Source organism: Lytechinus pictus, unplaced genomic scaffold (genome assembly GCF_037042905.1).
Source record: "Lytechinus pictus isolate F3 Inbred unplaced genomic scaffold, Lp3.0 scaffold_20, whole genome shotgun sequence".
Taxonomy (NCBI): domain Eukaryota; kingdom Metazoa; phylum Echinodermata; class Echinoidea; order Temnopleuroida; family Toxopneustidae; genus Lytechinus; species Lytechinus pictus.
The window spans coordinates 11,941,903-11,960,752 of record NW_026974141.1 but is presented as its reverse complement, the minus strand read 5'-3'; positions in this window follow the sequence as shown (position 1 = coordinate 11,960,752).

Below are 18,850 nucleotides of genomic sequence, written 5' to 3'. Positions count from 1 at the left end.
AAAGGCAAGAAAAAGAAAGGGAGAAGTAAAGGGGGAAAGAGAGAAAAGTTGAAGAGGGAAAAGAAAGAAAAGAAAAGAATAACGAAAAGGGGGAAAAGAAGAAGAAAAAAAGAGGAAGGAAGAGAATAATATTTAAAGAGAGAGGAAGATGGGAAGAAAGATAAGAACAGAAAGAGAGAGAGGAAGAGAGGAAAAGAGAAGAAAAAAAGAGAGAGTAAGGGGGGAAGAGAGGAAAAACGAGAAAAGAGAGAGGAAAAGAGGGAAAGAAAAGACAGAAAAAGAGAAGAAAAGGGGGAAAGAAAAGATGGGGGAAAAGAGAAGAAAAGGGGGGAAAGAAGAGGGGGAACGAAAGAGAGAAAGAAAGAGAAAGGAAGGAAGGGGAATGAGGATAAGAGAAAGAAAAAAAAGAAAGAAAGGGAGATGGGAAACGGAAAAGGGAGATGTTGACCTGGGGAGCGTTTCATCAACATTTTTGTCCGACAAATTGTCAGATCTGATATCTTTCCTTAATTTTGATTTTGAGAGTCACTTATTCTATGGTAACTGTCGGATAAAAGGGGACTTGTCGGATAAAACGTCCGACAAGTCCTTTCATGAAACGCTCCCCTGGACGTCGATTTGATGGCGCCAAAATGACGTTCGAACTATGGGGCGCCGAATTGATGTTCGATCTAGCGGGGCACCGAATTAATGTTCGAACTATGGGAGCGTTAATTTGAATTTTGACCATAATGCGACAAATACATGTTTCAGAGAGGGGGAGGGAGGGCAAAGTTATATTTCACATGGGGGCGCCAAGTTTATGTTCAACCGAGGGCGCCAAATGTACCTTGAACTTAGAGGGCTTCACGCAAATTCATTTTCGACCGGGGGCGCAACATTGCTCGTATTGCCTGTTTATAGTAAAATATATGTCCTGCCCAAAAAACTTAAATTAATGCGGCTGAATTAAAATATCCCGTTTTAACGATAACAGAAAAAACAATGTTTTCGAGTTTTAAGTCTGTTTAGCGAGATAGATACCCTGTTCAGGGTCACAAAAAAGAGTTATTATCAAATTCAGCTCGCGCTACGCGCTCGCAATAATTGATTAATGAGGTATGCATCCTCTGCTTCAATCCCACATGTAAGTGTTAGTGGTTTTCAAGTCAACATACATAGGCCGATCCAAGGGGCAAAGATTTTGCCCCCCCCCCCCATGGTGGCGCAAAAAAGGGGTAAGAAACAGAAAAAAGGAAGAGAAAAAGGACAAGCAATTAGAATAGGAATTATACCTTAGTCCTTCCTAAGTCAGTATATACAAAATTGAGCTCGCGCTTCGCTCTGGCATCAATAAATTGTTTAGTCATATACGCATCCCGACCTTACAGTTTTTTTTATGCGAACGAGCAGCACAAGCTGAAAATATTTGATATTCTAACCTGACAACTGAAAATGTATTTTTCATTTCATCATTATACAAGTTTTCAGCTAGCGCTTCGCGGTCGCATTCATTTCTTAATAGATATGCATCGTGTTCATCATAACTACTAACATAGGCGGATCGAGGCCGCCCGAGGGCAACCTCCCCTCTATTGACAGAGCAAATAAATTGTGAAAAACGGGGAAAGAAAAAAAGGGGGAAAGAAAGGAGAAAAAAGAAGACGAAACATAAAAGGAGGAAGACGAGTTAATAAAATAAGGTCAGGAGAAGACTTGGAAAACAATTTGTTTTTAATATTCAATGTCACTATATTAAAGTTTCGCTCACGCATCGCGCTCGCATTGCCTGTTCGATGAGATACATATCTTGCTAAATAGGCTGATATGTAGTTTAAAATATCAAGTTGGGATATTAATGTACAAAACATAATTCAGCTCGGACATCGATCTTTCATTATTTTGTTTTATTTACCAATTTATGTTTTTAAGTGCTCTGGAAAATGTCCGTTTTATGGTTTGAATCAACATTTGCAACATTTTGTGCGCTCGCACTATTTGCCAAGTAGGCCTACCTATTGTCTTTTTATATTTCATATAATATTCTCTAAATATACCTTTTCAGGTGTCTCGATTGTAAAAAAAAATAATAAAGGCCTATGAGCTAGCACTGTGCGCTCGCATTTTGATTGGTGAGTTATGTATACCTATATATTAATTCTATTAAAAAAATCCGGATCGCAATTTGCGCTCGCATTATTTGCTAAAATTATATCAACCAATGAATCCTATTCATGATTACAAAAATACTTAAAATATCCAGTTTTCAGGCCTTATGAACTGTCAACAAATTTCACACACTCATTAGGCCTAACAGATTAATAAATATGAAATAAAATTTGTATGAATTCATAATTGTCCCTTTTTCAGAAATAAATATCAACAAGTTTTAGGAAAAGAAATAGAAGATAGTCATCATTCATGATGACAAAATGTCCTTAGGCCTAAAATGTCTCGATCCTGGGTCAAATAAATAATAAAATATCAGCTCGCGCTTCGCGCTCGCATTATTTATATAGTGCTATCAAATTTCCCTATATACACAGTGCTGTAAACAATGCTTAAATTGTTCCTTTTAATATCGGAATTTCAAATATTATTTTCAGCTCGGGCTCTGCGCTTGCATTATTGATTTTTATGGTGAAAAATGAAATGTATTCAGATTGCCAGGATTCTGTCTAACTCTAAAACACGCGCGCGCATGTTTTTGAGATACAAAGCTTGATCTTATTCAAAACGTGCTAAAATTATCCAGTTTGGAATTAGAATATCAAAAATTTTCTGCTCGCGCTTTGCACTCGCATTATTATTGTAGGAAGATACCAAAAATTACTCATCCTTTTTCATGATTGACAAACATGAATCGAATGTCCCATTGGGGGATTTGAAATCTAATCTTTTTAGGTTGGAATATAAAAAATGTTCAGCTCGCGCTTCGCGCTTGCATTATTTAATCGTTGAAATATGTATAGTCTTAATGGCTAACTGCAAAACATCCTTAACAGGACCCTATTTGACCAGGCCAGAACGAATATTTAACATTTCTGCTCGCGCTCGTGGTAATTATCTAGTTACATACGCGTCCTGTTCAGGTTCACAAACATTGCCCAAAATGTTCAATTTTCAGGACAAAATACATTAAATTTCATTTTTAGATTACATAGGGCTTAAGAGATTATTACACATTTATGTTGCTTATAAAGTAAAGCTAGTAAAATGACTGTTAGGACATGGGCTTTTTGCCCCCCCAAAAAAAATAAAAAGAGAGAATCAAGACTAAGAAAAAATAGAGAGAAAAGGAAAGGGATTAGGATGAAATATAATATTATTTTCCAAATATTATGTCAAAATCTACCACAACCTTGTATTTTTGTGATAAAAATGTCAGCATATTTGCTTGCTCGCTTCGCTCACTGGCAACTTCTCTTTAATTTTATGCGATACACCATATCGAGCCCCCTCGAAATTGTTGGCTCATTACGGCACTGGGACAACCCCTTCAAAGAAAAAAAAAAATCAACTTTGATAATATGATTTGAAAATATGGGTGAAAAAATGGCCCCTCAACCTATTGGCGGAAGCTGGGTCCGCCCCTGACTTAGGCTTTCAGGATATAATACATGAAAAATCTATTTAAAAAAAAAAAAAAAAAGATCGCGCTTCGCGTTCTCATTATTTATTTAGACCTTGTGAGATACCTCAATTTGTTTTTAAGAATGAAATCTTAGATTTTCTTTGACGTCTACCCCCCCCCCATTTCATTTATTTTTTTTAACTTGGTGCCCTCGCCACCCCACCCCCCCCCGTGCACCCATGCTGAATTAATACGCCACTGATGAGGAGAATTAGTCGATTGCTTCGAGATTGCATTATTCCCAAGAGGTTATCATTAATATTATTGAAGGGTATTCTAACACAACAGTACAGAAACTACAGCTCCCGTTTTACACAATATTCTAGTAGGGCCTACTCTGGTTAGAAGTTAAACCAAATTGAACCCCCCTCCCCCCCCCAATCGCTCGTGCTTCGCGCTCCCATTGATATTACATCATATATTCATGGATTTTCTTTTCAAGAACACATGAAAAAGTGGTCTTTGGTTTTTTTAATGTGATTATAAGATAATTCAAAATCCATTTAAGGCACTTAAGTTAGCCTGATCGGGAGGGAGTGGGCGCCATTTTTCGAAAAGTACATATATGGGCGCCAAAAATCAGGTCAAATTTGGCCCCCCTTCCTCCCCACGAAATCCTGGATCCGCGCCTGGGTTCTATAACAATAACCCAACCCCTGACAACTACTTCAAGGAAAATATTATCCTTATATTTTTACCGCCGGGGACTGATACCCCCCCCCCGGAAGTTTACCCTCCAGACAATTACCCCGGATAATTACCCCTAGTACGGAGCCTTGAAAATGCCATCAACGTGACGACATGGCGTGGTACTTTATCTTGCCATGTCTTAATCAATCATTGGCGGCGGAAGGCAAAACAATTTAGGGGGGTCCACCTGAAATTTTGGGATGGACACAGATAAAAAATTTGACAAGCAAATCAACCAAAATTTATAAGAAGGACCACCAACATTTTTTGACAAGAAAAAAAAGGTTGTCAACCAAAATTAGGGGGGGGGGGCAAAATATTTTAGGGGGTCCACCTCAATTCAGGGGGGGGGGGACGTAGAAAACAAATTGACAAGCAAAAAAAGGTTCTCAACTAAAAATCTAGGGGGGACCGTCCCTCACCTCAAATTTAGGGGGGAAAGGTCCCCCCCCCCCCATCGCTTCGCCGCTTAAGTAATTAATACGCTTATTATTTCGACATAGCGGTATATTCCATCTTGTCAAGTCGATATGTCCACATGGCGAGATATGAAGTTTACAAGTCCCGGCGAGAATCCCGATATATCGCTATGTTGACATGTAACTTATTTAAGTCGACTTGGCAATATAAAGTATCTCGCCAAGCGCGAGCTGAAAATTTTTGATATGCAGACCAAAAAAAGAAATTATAAGCAAATTTTTGTAATCATGATACATACCTGTCTCGCTAAACAAACAATGCGAGCGCAAAGCGCGAGCTGAAATTTTTGTAAATATTTACCCCAAACAAGGACATGTTAAGGACTATATTTTAGGAATCCATTAAGAGTATACATATCTCACCATAGTCATCTAATGCGAGTGCAAAGCGCTTGCTGATTTTGCTACATCTAAACACATGAAGCACTTTTTGTAGTCATTGTAATCATGATAATACGCATCTCACTCATAAAATATTGCGAGCGCGAAGCGCGAGCTGAAAATTTAGGATATTCAGACCTGAAGAGAGGCATTCTATGGCCTGTTTGTAAGAATTCACTAAGACCATACGATACGTATTTCACTAAACAAATGATGCGATCGGAAATTTTTGATATTCAGATCAGAAAAAGGGACATTTTAAGGACTGATTTTTAGGAATTCATGAAGAGCAGTCATATCTCACCAATCTACTAGTGCGAACGTAAACACGGACAGGAAATGTTTTATATTAACACCTTAAAATGGGGCAATCACTTTAAGTAGTCATGAAAAAGAACCATATGTCACTACATAAAACAATAATAAGTCGAAGTGCGAGGAAATATATTTGGTGTATATTGACTTAAAAACGTTAAACAGACAATGCGAGTACCGGGAACAATGAAGAAATCTAGGCCTGAGCAAAATAAAATTATGAAAAAATGTTTATTATGTATTATAACATAACATTATTATAATATAACATTATAATGAACAATAATTTCTTCATTCCCACTACGTTTCTCTTCCTTTCTCCTCTTCCCCGTTTTTTTTTGGCCAGCCGATTGGGGGGCACGTGCCCCCAAGCCCCCCCCCCGTAGTTACGCCACTGTGTTCTTGGAAATTATTTCATTATTGCAGTGTACTGTACTTATATATATTTTTTTTATATTCAATTTGTGTTACAAGTAAGCCTATTCTAAACTCATACGAAAGAAAAAATGACAAAAATTGTCTGGACCATGTACAAAGTGATCTGTTTATTGGACATGATGTATACAACTTCTCTCTTAAATCTAACCCGACTGGCGATATCTTTTTTCTTCTTAATGCATGATGATAAAATGCAGATTCGGACAAATTAAGACTAGCACAAAGTACAAACTGTGTGGCTTCTCGTGCGCAATCGGGCTTACCGTCATTCCTTAGACGATTTTAACCCTGGATTTTAACATGTTTTAAATGCTTTATAAGTGCAATAAACAAAAACAAACATAAAAACAATCAAAACTCAACTGTCATGTTATGATATTTCTCCAACATTTTCTTGAACCATCAGTGTGTAATATCAGCTAATATATGTGTTAAAATGAAATTTACGTACCGCATGAGTGTGCTCATATAGAATGCAAAACTGTCATCCCTTTCCAAACTCAAAAGAGATTTCTTTTTGCCAAAATAAGAAAGAGCCAATCAAGTTTAGTTATTCAAGTCCATAACAATAACAAGAATAACATGGAAAAAAATCCGATGTTCATATCCGAAGATACGCTTTAGAGAGAAATGAATGATTATTCTTTCTGAAACCATTAATTGATTTCACTTATTAAAAATTGTATAAAAAAAAATATGATCATATTACCACTGGTGGGATGGAACACCCTATCAACAAAAGTTGTTTTTCGTCGGGGTCCTTTTATGTCATGTGTTAAAAAATATCATATACGTAAACATTTCATTCTTTTTAATCTTGAACCTCCACCCATCTGTTTAAAAGTCCTGGAAAAGAATGTTTTTATTTAATAACAATATACACAAATTGCGAGGGAAACAAACTGATTGATGGCATACTTTAATCATCACTATAATCATCATGATCAAACCTTTACATTTTTTCATCATCATAAATTTTCTACCCTAAATTATTGGGGGGGGGGGGATGATAATACAGGCCATCCCCCCCACTTGAAATATTGGGGGGGATATATCCCCCCATCCCCCCCCCGTGATCGACACCCATGATGACGACAGGCTACCATTGTGGCACTCTCAAGCTTCCGTACCTTTTAATACCGAAAAAGTCGAGAAGACGAGATTTGGAATCTCGCCTTCTCACCTTCTCATACCCTAGAAGTCGAGAAGACGAGATTTGGAATCTCGCCTTCTCACCTTCTCATACCCTAGAAGTCGAGAAGACGAGATTTGGAATCTCGCCTTCTCACCTTCTCATACCCTAGAAGTCGAGAAGACGAGATTTGGAATCTCGCCTTCTCATCTTCTCATACCCGAGAAGTCGAGAATACGAGATTTAGAATCTCGCTTTCTCACCTTCTCATACCCTAGAAGTCGAGAAGACGAGATTCGGAATCTCGCTTTCTCATCTTCACATACCCGAGAAGTCGAGAAGACGAGATTTAGAATCTCGCTTTCTCACCTTCTCATACCCTAGAAGTCGAGAAGATGAGATTCGGAATCTCGCTTTCTCACCTTCACATACCCGAGAAGACGGGAAGACGAGATTTGGAATCTCGCTTTCTCATCTTCACATACCCGAGAAGACGAGATTCGGAATCTCGCTTTCTCACCTTCACATACCCGAGAAGACGGGAAGACGAGATTTGGAATCTCGCTTTCTCATCTTCACATACCCGAGAAGTCGAGAAGACGAGATTTGGAAAATCGTTTTCTCATCTTCTCATACCCGAGAAGTCGAGAAGACGAGATTTGGAATCTCGCCTTCTCATCTTCACATACCCGAGAAGTTGAGAAGACGAGATTTGGAATCTCGCCTTCTCATCTTTACATACCCGAGAAGTTGAGAAGACGAGATTTGGAATCTCGCTTTCTCATCTTCTCGTATCCGAGAAGTCGAGAAGACGAGATTTGGAATTTCACCGTCTCGCCTTATTGGACAAAAAAAGGCTGAGAAGACGAGATACCGGATAACGCCTTCTCGCTTTATCGGACCCAAAAAGTCGAGAAGACGAGGAATTATCTCGTCATCTCGGTGGCACTTTTAAGCTTCCGTACAATGCAGAGGCCACTGTCGCCCAAATATAGAAAGGAGAATGCTGGAGAAAGAGAGAGAGAGAGAGAGGACGAGTGCTGAAATTTACACGAAGAAAAGAGATAGTCTGCAGCTAAAAACCCTATTTCTTTGTTTCATGCATCTGAATATCTGCAGGTGCCATAATTGCGAACAAAATGTTCATAAAATCTTTTTCGCATATGTAGGAATTGATATGTAATTCAAGCGAATTAGGTCCAAACAAACTAAACGCTTTTTAAAAGATTATCTTATTCATATGTTGAAATAAGGTTTGTTTTTTAAGGCTAATTTTTTTTTTACGTATCGCGTGGTCAACTTGTTAGACTTTTGCGCGAGCCGTTTCTGTGGGTTTTTTTAATGTTTTGGCGGAGCAGTGGTGTAAAAAAAAATACGCCGGACGCGGTCTTTGGTCCCCGGTATAGACTCGGCGCCGCGCCCCGTCTACCGGCATCGCTGGAGCGCCCGCGAGCTCGGAGCTTACCTCGGCTCTGGATGAATATTGCAGAAAATACAAGTCTGCAGTCTGATTAACCCACCAGAATTATATGATGATTATCTAAAAAAATTATAATTAAATCATTACAAAAAATTCATAAATATTTTCGTTGATGGGTTGAATATAAATAAGAGATTGTTCTATCACAACCAGAAACAGACTTATTTTTCTTTCAAGTTAAGGTAGTTATGGAAAGCTATTTGCGGTGGTACGGTACAAGGGAGTAGGACCCAGGGGCCCGTTTCTCAACACATGGACAAGTTAGTCATATCTTTATCCACCAACCACGGAGTTAGTTCCAATCTTACTAAACCTGTTTCTCGAAAGGCTTCCTAACTAGAATACCTTGATATCGATATACTATCGGTAAAAAGAGCAGACGAGACGTAGCCTTAGTCACAACAGAGCATAATTTTCCAAAAGAATAATTATGACAAAGTTGCAAATATTATGATGAATTGGGAAATAAATCTTTTCAAAATAATAGCACAGGTGAATTATGCATCATACATACTTAGACCATGAAGACTGGAGCATTCAATTGCAGAGAAAATTAAATTATGAATACTTCATTTCATAACTAAAAAATCACTTGTGGACGTTGAGATGGGTACCCCCGGGATACCCAATTTTAATAGTTTACGAAAGTAAACCATAACGGTTTTCTCTGTAAAATGATGATAATTATACGGACTTTTACGATTCCAAACGTCATCAAAATATAGTTTAACGAAATATTTTTAATCATTGATACCGAAAGATACGATATTGGACAAATTATATGCATAAATTAGAGATAGAATTTATCCAACTGTTTATAGGGGTCTGAAAACAGCAAATACGAGTTCAGTTATGGATGGCCTGACGTGGTAGAATCTTTATCGATTAAATCATTTTACTATTTCAAAATGAATGGTTCTGTGGCGTTTACCAACAGTTTTTATAGTTTCTTTGTATTACAATTATCATTGAATGCATTAACCCACTTGTTTTGTGATGGAATTTCAACCTCTATGATTGATTACGTAAGATTATAATTTTAAAATATCTAGGCACTTTCGCATGTCATAGTCTACCCACGTGATGCCATACGTCATTAAGAAAGAAGTTATGACAGGTTCGGAGGTGTCATAAATATTTAGTGAGGTTGTTGTACCCGATCTTGGTAAAGAGGGCTTCGTGAAACGGTTAGCGGACAAGTAGCTCACTATCTCCGATTTAGTCAAGAAGTTAGACTTATGACGGTGTTGAGAAACGGGCCCCTGATCGTAAAGGATAGGAAGTCCCCCTTCGACGAAATTTTGCAACTACTGGGCTGGGGATTTATATTGCAGAGGAAAGCATGTAGTCATAGGCGGATCCAGGGGGGCCGAGGGGCCCGGGCCCCCCTATTGGCGGAGCAAAAAAAAATAAAAAAGGGGAAAGAAAGAAGAAAAAAAAAGGGAAAAGAGAGGAGAAAAAAAGAGAAACATAAGAGGAGGTAGACGAGTGAACAGTGCAGTGGCGTACCGTGGGTCACGGCTTTGGGGGGGCACCAGCAAAAATGTTGAGTCACTTAGTGAGCGCGCGAAGCACGCTCAGTTGTCAGGTATACTGACCTAATAGAGACATTTTAAGGAAGCACTTGCATGTAGTCATTGTAATCATGAATAACATACGCATCTCAGCAATCAAATAATGCGAGCGCGATGCGCGAGCTGGAAATTGTTGATATTCAGACCTAAAGAGGGACTTTATAATCGAAAATTTTTGTATATATTGATCCCAAACAGGGAGATCTTAAAGACTATATTTTAGGAATCTGTTAATAGTATACATATCTCACCATGTAGTCGTCTAATGCGAGTGCCAAGCGCTTGCTGATTTTGTTAGAATTACATTTAAACACATATGAAACACTTGTAGTCATTGTTATCATGAATAACATAGGCATCTCACTAATCAAATATTGCGAGCGCGAAGCGCGAGCTAAAAAAATAGGAATTTCAAACATGAAGAGGGGCAATTTAAGGCTTGTTTGTAGGAATTCACTAAGACCATAGGTATTTCACTAACCAAATGATGCGAGCGCGAAGCGCGAGCTGAAAATTTTGGATATTTAGATCGGAAAAAGGGACATTTCAAGGACTGATTTTAGGAATTCATGGAGAGCAGACATATCTCACCAATCCATTGAAGCGAACGTAATCACGGACAGGAAATGTTTTATATTAAGACCTTAACATGGGGCAATCACTTTAAGTAGTCATGAAAAAGAACCATATGTCACTACATAAAACAATAATATATTTGGTGTATATTGACTTGAAAACGGGAGGTTTTCGTACAACAGGTTTATATATCTCATTAAACAGACAATGCGAGCACCAGGAACAATGAAGTCATGGACCCTAAGCAAATTATGTTTCATAAAGTTATGATAAAAATGTTTCCTATGTAAAATAACATAACATCATAACATGATTATAATACAATATACAATTATAATAAATAATAATTTCTTCTTTCCCACTACGTTCCTCTTCCTTTCTCCCTCTTTTTCTCCTTTTCCCCGTTTTTTTTTTTTTTTTTGGTCAGCCGATTGGGGGGGGGGGGGGGCACGTGCCCCCCCATGCCCCCCCCCCCGTAGTTACGCCACTGCGAGTGAATAAAATAAGATGAGGGGAAGACTTGGAAAATAATTTCTAAAATCCGTCATGTCGAGATATAAAATTTTTGCTCGCGCTTTGCGCTCGCATTGCCTTTTAGGTGATTTACATATCTTGCTCAATATGGAGCTTAAAATATCAAATTTTGAAGTCAATAAACAAAACATATTTCAGCTCGGAAATTGAACTTTTATTATTTTGTTTGATTTACAAATTGATTTTCAAAAAGTGCTATGTACGATTTTCTGTTTTATGGTCTGAATATTAAAATTTTCTGCTTGCGCTGCGCTCGCAAAATTTGATTGTCAGGTACCTATTATTTTCCTGTATTCCATTTCATTTTATTTCATTTATTTATTTATTCAAGTCCATTAAAATACATTGAGCATATAAAAATATCAAAATACATAAAGAAACAAGTAAACAAAGATACATAGTAAGATGCAAGTAAGATTTTAAAAAAGGCTAAGATTGTATAAGGATAATTACAGTACATGCATAAAAAATGAATATCCCCATTCAGGTCAGATTGCTGTGTAAAAACTTATCAGCTAGCGCTGCACGCTCGCATTTTGATTGGTGAGTTATGTATATCTCAATATTAATTCTAAATTTAAAATCCCCATTTGATAACAGTTTAACATAAATTTCGGCTCGCGATTTCCGCTCGCATTGATTGTTGAAAGATATCAACTCATGCATCTTATTCATAATTACAAAAATGCTTTAAAATAATGTCCAGTTTTCAGGCCATAATATTAACAGATTTTGCAAAATATCAAAAATTGTCTGTTCGCGCTTAACGCTCGCATTATTAATGTAGGAAACTTTCTAATTACTCATGATTTACAAAACATGAACAGAGTGTCCAGAATTTTTCCGCTTGCACTTCGCATCAATTGTTTAGTTATATACTTATCCTTTTCACGATTACAAAAAGTGCTTAGAATTTCCATTATTCAGGTAGAAATGTCAAAATTTTCAGCTCGCGGCTCGCGCTCGCATTTGATAGTTTAAATAGTTTAAACGTCTTCATGGCTAACAAGCAGCCGTTAACAGATCCCTTTTTCGATCAGATCAAAACGCGTATATTAAAATTAAATAAACAAATTCTGCTCGCATTAAATAGGAAGATTTCCAATTACTCATCCTTTTCATGATATACAAAATATGAATAGAGTGTCCTATTTTTAGGTTTAAATCTCGAATTTTTCAGCTCGCGCTTCGCGCTCGCATCAATTATTTAGTTATATACTTATCATTTTCCATTCTTCAGGTAAAAATGTCAAAATTTCAGCTCGCGCTTCGCGCTCGCATTATTTGATAGTTGAAATATGTAAGATCTTCATTGCTAGAAGATGCCGTTAACAGATCCGTTTTGTATCAGATCAAAACGCATATAAAAAATTCGCGCGAGCACTTTTTAAATAAGGCTTATGATATTATATGAATATATATATGCATATATATATATATATATATATATATATATATATATAAAGCTTAGAAGTGACTATATATTAGGACTACCCCTTCTAAGAAACAAACAAAAATTAACTTCGAGCGACCGATCGGGGAAAATGTGGGTGAAAATTTTTTCGGCCCCCCCCCCCCCTATTGCCGAAGGCTGGATCCGCCCCTGTGTAGTGACGAGGGAAAAGCAAAGGAAACTGGGCAGGATGTTAAAGTGGAAGAGAAAAAAAAAAAAAAAAGGGGAGAAAGCTTAGGATTGAGGGGTCAAGACCCAGGGGGACTCGGGGAGGGGGGGGGGGAGGGGTACTCAGTATAAGTGTATGATACCGGTAAGTATAAACAAAACAATAACATATCAAATTATTTTACATAGTTCTTTTTCAGCATACATTCATTCTTTTTACATGTTGTCCACATGACATACACTATTTTATATAAAGAGCTCTAGTGATGCCTACTTCATAACATAAATAAAAAATAATGACCACAGAATGATCGCAGAACATTTTTCTACTATTGATTACATAGACTACACTGTACGATTCAGGGGCGGATCCAGCCTTCGCCAATAGAGAGAGGGGGGGGGGGGGGCGGTGGATTTTTTTTTCAGCCACATTTTACCCGATCGGCCGCTCGAAGTTGATTTTTGTCTATTTTTTGAAGGGGTATTCCTATAATAGTAAGCTTTATTCTTATAAATCAACATACATATATAATAATCTCTTAAACCTCATTTTAAAAAGAAATTCGAACGCGAAGCGCGAGCTATTTATTTTAAATTTTATGTATTTTGTCCTAGAATTTAAATATTCTGGGCAATATGTTTGTGATTCTAAACAAGATGTGTATCCAACTAAATCATTACTGCGAGCGCGAAGCTTTGATCTGATAAAAAAAGGATCTGTTAACTGCTGCTTGCATAATGGAGACGTTACATATTTCAACAATCAAATATTGCGAGCGTGAAGCACGAGCTGAAATTTTTACATTTCTACCTGAAGAATGGAAATTCTAAGCACTTTTTGTAATCGTGAAAAGAATACGTGATGATGATGATGGCTTCTTGTAAAGTGCCGGTATTCGCCTCAGCTGGGCCAGCGGCGTAACAGGGGTCGGTGGCCAGGGGGGGCAAGAGCCAAAAATTTCCCGGTCATATTATGGAACAGGCAATGGCGTCATAAGGCAAAAATTTTGAGGGGGCGACATGGCGTATCGGGCAAATATATATATATAAGCGAGCGAGCAAAATTTTTTGACATTTTTATTGCAAAAATCAAATTTTGTGATAGATTTTGACATAATGTTAAAAAGATGATATCATATTTCACCCTCCTCTTTCCTTTTTTCTCTCTTTTTTGTACGACACGGTGATTCAGAACAGGAATTTTTGTTATGATTGTGAGCATCAGGGCGAAGCTCGTTATGCTCTAGGGGGCCGAGTATGGCGCTTCTGGCAAGAAGTAGCTTAATATAGGTCCCGAGCGAGCGAAGCGAGCGAGATAAAAATCACCTTTTCATGAGAATCTAACATGAAGATAGATTTTAACGTGATATTCAGAAAATATAATACACTTTCCTTTCTTTCCTCATTTTTTTTTGTTTGGTTGTAGAACTTTTGGGGGCCATGGTCCAAACTCATCCATATAACAGTGCTTTATGGGTGGGGTCCGTGGCAGAGCCCCGGAACCTCTTGATATCAAAGCCATTTTAAACCTTACAGATGGCCACTTATTTTAATCAAATTGCGTGTATATTTATATAGCTTTAACACAACACATAAATTCAATACAGTTGTGTATCGTAATCATCCAAATATTGTGAGGGGCACACCATAGCAAATGTGGGAAAAATTGTAAAAAGTCGCCAGCGAGCGAAGCGAGCCAGAAAAAAAACGGCCTGTTAAAATGAAATTCTAATTATGTGATAGATTTTTACATCATTATAGCAAATATCATGTCATTTTTTTTTTTTCATTCATCTCATTTCGCTGCCTCCTTCATTTTCTTTTATTTCCCCTTGGCTGTTGAACCACCCCCCGGTACGCCAGTGCTTCAACGTAAAGCTTATGATGCAGGAAGGGTCCATATAGGGGCCCGTTATAGAACCCATTAAAGGTTACATATGAAGAGCCCCCACTGCACGGGGTCTTGACTCTTGGACAGAGCCTTTGGAGATTTAGCAAGTTTATGATAGACTTTCATACGACATTATGCTATATACCATCCATTTTTCTTCCCGCTCGTTATCTCAATCCTCGGCAGCCCGGTAGTGTACGTTATCTTGTCCCTATTCTTTATTTTCCAATTTAGATTTTGGCTAATTCCATTCTGCCTTTATTTCCCGCTTTTGTTTGCCTTTTTGTCATCTTTAATTTATTTCCCTGTCTTACTAATCATGCTAATGTATTTGATATCGGGGCGAATTGTTCTTTCTCACTTGTTCTTTTTTCCTTCTTTTTCCCGTTATTTTTCCGTTTTCCCTTTTTTATGTTTTTTCCTAGTTTTCTTTTCCCTTTTTATATGTTTTTTCTTAGTTTTCTTTTCCCTTTTCCTTTCCCTTTCCCCTTTTTTCTTTCCTTTCCCTTTCCCTTCCCTCCCCCCTTTTTTTTTTCTTTTTCCCGTTTTTTTTATTTTCCCCGGTGAGCTCCGCCAGGGGGGGGGGGGGCAGCTTGCCCCCCCTGCCCCCCCGCCTGTTACGCCACTGAGCTGGGCGCTCATGGCGCTTGCTCAAAAATAGGAAATATCTCACAAATTTCAATGTCTTGAAACAGTGCTTAGGATCATCATTCAGTTCAAGTACTGATATAACTAAACAATGGATGCGAGGGTGAAAAAATTGAGATGTGCACCTAAAAATGGGAAACTCTATTCATGTTTTGTAAATCATGAAAAGGATAAATATAAAGGGGGGGGGCACGAGCCGGCTTTGCCCCCCCCCCCCTGGATCCGCCAGTGTCTCCATGGGTAAAGTGATTACCAATATTCACATCTTTTGAAAATTCATGACTTTCTTATTGTTTGTCCGATATTGTTCAAACTTTCACCTATCAACTGAATTGTCTGATTTTTTTTTTCTCTATAATAACAAGTTTTATTTGGGCTGGGTTCCTCTTTAAGCAAAATGTGCAAGCAATGATGATCTGGGGCCCGTAACACAAAGGTTAGCAATGATCGCAGAACATTTTTCTACTATTGATTACATAGACTACAATGTACGATTCAGGGGCGGATCCAGCCTTCGCCAATAGAGAGGGGGGGGGGGGGGGCGGCGGATTTTTTTTTCAGCCACATTTTACCCGATCGGCCGCTCGAAGTTGATTTTTGTCTATTTTTGAAGGGGTATTCCTATAATAGTAAGCTTTATTCTTATAAATCAACATACATATATAATAATCTCTAAACTTTAGTTTAAAAAAGAAATTCGAGCGCGAAGCGCGAGCTCTTTATTTTGAATTTTATGTATTTTGTCCTAGAATTTGAATATTCTGGGCAATATGTTTGTGATTCTAAACAAGATGTGTATCCAACTAAATAATTACTGCGAGCGCGAAGCTTTGATCTGATAAAAAAAAAGGATCTGTTAACTGCTGCTTGCAGTAAGCCATGGAGACGTTACATATTACAACAATCAAATATTGCGAGAGTGAAGCGCGAGCTGAAATTTTTTACATTTTTACCTGAAGAATGGAAACTCTAAGCACTTTTTGTAATCGTGAAAAGAATACGTGATGATGATGATGGCTTCTTGTAAAGTGCCGGTATCCGCCTCAGCTGGGCGCTCATGGCGCTTGCTCAAAAATAGGAAATATCTCACAAATTTCAATGTCTTGAAACAGTGCTTAGGATCATCATTCAGTTCAGTACTGATATAACTAAACAATGGATGCGAGCGTGAAAAATTTGAGATGTGCACCTAAAAATGGGAAACTCTATTCATGTTTTGTAAATCATGAAAAGGATAAGTATAATGGAAATCTTCCTTCATTAATAATGCGAGCGCAAAGCGCGAGCAGAAGATTTTTGATATTGTGATCTGAAACTGGATGATTTAAATAGAGAACAAGCTGCGTATCTGAATAAACATGCGAACGCGTATTTCAGATCACTTTTTACGACCTAGAATCTGGGCATTCTAAATACCCTTTTTTTATCATGAAAATCAATAAGGCGAGCGCGAGCTTAAAACTGATATTCCGATCTGAAAAAGGGTCAATTTAAGCTGTTAATAAAACAGCCTAAAATGAGTCATTTAAAGCACTTTTCTAAAATGAATAAGATGCCTGAGTTATATTTCAACAATCAATGCGAGCTGAAATCGCGAGCCGAAAGTTTTGATAAACTGTCAATGGGGATTTTAAGTAGTTTGTTACGGAATTTATATTAATATATACATATCTTACCAATCAAAATGCAAGCACTAGCTGATACATTTTGTCAATCTGACCTGAGTAGGGATATTTTGAGATCTTAATGGAATACAGGAAAATAATAGGTACCTGACAAATCAAATTTTGCGAGTGTGCAGCGCGAGCAGAAAATGTTAATATTGATTCAAACCATAAAACAGAAGTTTTTACATGCAGGGCACCTTTTAAAAATCAATTTGTAAATCAATCGAAATTTTCAATTTCCGAGCTTAAATATGTTTTATACAGTATATTGATTTCAACATTTTATATTTTAACCTCCATATTGAGCAAGAAATGTTAATCACCTATAAAAGGCAATGCGAGCGCGATGCGCGAGCGAAAATTTCATACAGTGACATGCAAATTTTTTTTTTCAATTATTTTCCAATTCTTCCCTCATCTTATTTTATTTTCTCGTCTTCCTCCTAATGTTTCCCCTTTTCTTCTTTTTCTCCTCTCTTTTCCCTTCTTTTTCTTTCCCCTGTTTTTGCTCCGCCAATAGGGGAGTCCGGGCCCCCTGGATCCGCCCATGCGATTAATCGTGAAAATCAAGCGTACGATTAATCGCTACCCTTTGTGTAATACGGGACCCAGCTTCCTCGCCCTCAGGCTATGTCTTTTTCTCTCCTATTTCTCCCTAGAACTGTTTCTCCTGGAACTTACAATGTACTTCATCTCTCTTTCATTCCGCTCCTCTCCATTCACTCTAAAAATGAAATATTAAATCAAGGATTGAAAGGTTGGAAGAGCGACAAAAATCAAAATCCAGCCATCCAAAATAATGTTATATCCAACCTTGCATAAAGCCGAATTCAACAATTTAAAGGTCAAATCCACCCCAGGAAAATGCTGACTTGAATAGAGAAAAATCAAACTAGCATAGTGCTGAAATTTTCATCAAAATCGGATGTAAAATAAGTCATTTTATATGTTTCACAAAACAGTGATATGCACAACTATAGGTGAGTCAGTCGATGATGTCCATCACTTACTTTTTCTTTTGTTTTTTATTGTTTGATTATACAATATTTCATTTTTAAAGATTTGACAACAAGGACCAACTTGACTGAACCATTATAATGCTGATTCCACATGTCCAGGGAGGAATTAATCGTTGTATCACTTGACAATGAGGAGAAAATTAGAATATTTCATATAATAAAATACAAAAGAAAAAGTGAGTGTATGACGTCATAGTCTCCTCATTTGGATACTAGCCAGGATGTGCATATAACTGTTTTGTGAAATCAAGCGAAACTTAAAAAAAAAAGTCATAACTTTATTATACATCCGATTTTGATGAATTTTTCAGTGTTATGCTTGCTGGATTTTTCTCTTTTTATTCAAATCAACTTTTTGTTGGGGTGGACTTGTCCTTTAACGTTACTCTAATAAAAGTCTCTATAGCTCTAGAAGTCTATAGCCTAGCCTTAGGCTACTTAAAAAAAATATATTTAAAAAGCCCATGGAAGCCATAGAAATCTTATCTTTTTATCACAATTAACATCTTAAACCTTTTCTCTCTCTCGGTCTTTTGTATTCTTTATGACTTCTCTCTCTCTCTCTGATTTTCACACTGTCTCTCTCATTTTCCCCACTCTCTGTCTGTCTCTCATTCATTTTCCCCGTGTAGGTCTCTTTCATTTTTCCCTCCCTCTCTCAATTTTCCCATTGTTTGTCATTTTCCTCACTGTCTGTCTAACTCATTTTCCCACCACTGTTTCTGTCTCACTCATTATCACCCCCCCCCTTTCTCTCACTTTCACTTCTTTTTGACATCCCGCTGTACTTAT